This window comes from Globicephala melas, chromosome 18 (assembly GCF_963455315.2).
Source record: "Globicephala melas chromosome 18, mGloMel1.2, whole genome shotgun sequence".
Taxonomy (NCBI): Eukaryota; Metazoa; Chordata; class Mammalia; order Artiodactyla; family Delphinidae; genus Globicephala; species Globicephala melas.
The window spans coordinates 46,163,039-46,165,779 of NC_083331.1; the positions used below are offsets into that span (position 1 = coordinate 46,163,039).

Sequence of the window (2,741 nt, forward strand, 5' to 3'; positions counted from 1 at the left end):
CTGTATTGTTCTGTCTCTACCACATGGGCAGAGTAGCTGGGATTTTTTTCCCTGATACTAGCATTATGTCATTTTTAACATCTTCTCTTCTTGGCATTTGAACAGAAGCTATTGGAGTAAATAATAGAGCCACAAAATAGTCTGAGTAGCACATACTGAATCAGTATTGATGGAGCAGAGAAACTTGGAAGAGCAAATTAGAAGTAATCCCATGGACTTCAGAGCACAGAATGAGAAGCAGATTGGAAATGGCTGGCTATAGATGGATTGAGAACATTTATGTATTTCCTGGATTTTGCTTTAAAAAGTGTACCTTGAGTGAGGTACGTAATCTGAATGAGCAAATTAATGTACAATAATTAAATATCCAGCCAATAAAGTTACACCAAGTAAACCATAGCTTACAAATCTCAGACACTTCAGAAAAATTTTAGAATCACTATTTGATAGGCTAAGACAAAATTAGTTCAGTCTCATAAAATACTGAAATCAAACCTCGTTATTTTTTTAATCAACATGAAATTAAATGTTTACTTTTCAAAAATTTGTTGTCATTGCTCACTAGAGAAAATTAACTGTTTCATTATTTATCATTAGTGGCTCATTTATGTAATGTGCCACTTTGTTTAGGTTTTCATCTTTGAAAAATTAACAATGAATTTGGTTTCTTTGGGGCTCCAGACCCTTATATTTATATGCAAAGTTGTCCACAGAATCTATTTTATGTTATTCTTTTTTAAACTGGTACACACTCTTCACACCTATATTTCAAATGTGGAAATGCATATTTGCAAGCAGTAATACAAAAGCATTCATGAAGAATGCATAATCTCTGAAAATTGTGAAAACATCCCCGCTACCAATACATTTCTAAATACAAAACTGACTACCATATTGTTACTTCTGTGTAGCAGGAGAAGTTCATTTTCAAAACAGATAAAATTCAGTCTTTAGATGTGAATGGTATGAATGACAGTCTTTTCTTTCTTTTTTTTTTAAATTTCTTAGTTGTTTGGGATCCTTAAGCATGCAAGCCTCAAAGGGGAGGGTCCACAAAGGAACCAGGGTTGTCTTATGGCACCCAGTTAAGCCAGAGCTGGGAATGCCTCTGGGTCATCCACGTCAGGAGCAGAAGCACTTGACTTGTCAGTCCTGATGCCATGGTTTGGACGTCCACCACGCCCACGGCCACCTCGTCCTCCCCTGCCACCATGTCCTGGGCGGCCAGGCTCTCAAAAATTGATCTCCAGCTGAGACGTTATATCATTTGCTGGCTTCCGGAAATGGTGATCCATAACCGAGTCTTCAGCGGGAACCTCTTCACTCTTTGACTTATGAAGAACAAATCCCTTCTTCCACTGCCCGTCAGCACCTTCTTTTAGTTTTCAGATGTTAAATTCTACTTTTGCCCGGTCCTTATTTTGAATAGCCTTCCACGCATCCAAAGTCATTTCTTTTGGGTCTTCTTCCTTCACTTTTCAACTTCATTCTCCTTATTTTCAGTGTCTGCCACTGGATGTTCTTCACCTTCAGGTGTTTCCTCAGTCACATTTGATTGCTCCAAGTCAGTTAATTCATCTTTGACAGTTCCCCAGCTGTGAGATCCGCTACCTCCACGCTTGTCCTCATGCTTCAGGCCAGATCCGTCACTTCCACTATGCCTATCAAATTCACGTTTGTCACGAGAATCAAAGCCATCTCCCAGGCCCATTCCCCGTCCACAACCTCCTCGACCTCTTCCAAGAGGTCGCCACCAGGGAAGCCCCCCACCCTTTTCTTCAAGTGGCTTTTCAAATCGTCTTTCACGAGGTGGTCGCCTTTCTGGTCTCCTATCAAATATCTTCTCTTCACCCTGAAGTTGTTGATCAGGTCTTCTCCCAACGCGTCTTTTTCCTTCTTTCTTAAGTGCCACAGGTGGCTGCATCTCCTCCTTCTTGTCAACCACGCCGACGCTGGGAGGCAGCGGGTTCTTGATGTCTTTCTGAGACTCTTTATGCAGCTGTTTGCCCACCGCGTTGGAGTTTGGGCTACGGCCTGAGCTGCGCTCTTGGCCCCAGGGCCCCCAAAGCCGCCCCCGTCGGCTTCTTTTTTCTTGTTCTCTGCTGCCTTCAGCACCTCGAAGGGGTCCGATTTGTTGTCAAATAGCTGGTCGAATCGGTTGGTGACCACGCAGCCGAAGCCTTCCTGTAACTGCCCAGGCATGATGGTGGCTCGGCGTCGCGTTCCTCCACGGATTGCAGCAGGCCGCGCCGAGCTGAGAGTGCCTGCTTCAGCTCTTACCACAAGATGGCCAGGCTATTCTTTTTGAATAAATTTTTAAATGAACATTACTTCCGCTTTCTTCCCAAGACCTTTTTATATTCGTATAAGATTGTTATCCAGATGATTTATTCTTTGCTGATTAAAGATGAAGAAGACCATAAGTTTATTAATTGTTAGATTTATATGTGCAACGTGAAAGTGAGTGAATCAAATGTAAATCCCATGTCGTGTGCAAATGCACAATAGATTTATGTAATCTAACAAATTTATAAAGGAAATTTGACGGTATGCACTAAAAATTATTTTGCGGCACACATAACATAAAATTTGCATTATAAACCAAGATACTGTCTGCAACTCACATATGCAGGGGAACATGTCTGCATCCTCAAAGCCGCTCTAACCCTACAAGTACACATAAAGAGCTTTATAGTATGGAGAAGGCATTGCAATTTCCTTAATGGAAATTATTAATTTTA

General features: G+C 41.4%; 1 pseudogene; it reads right to left on the reverse strand.

Moving 5' to 3' along the window:
* Positions 1 to 796: 796 nt before the first annotated feature.
* LOC115843030 (SERPINE1 mRNA-binding protein 1-like) lies at positions 797 to 2,202 on the reverse strand (annotated as a pseudogene).
* Between the last annotated feature and the right edge of the window lie 539 nt (positions 2,203 to 2,741).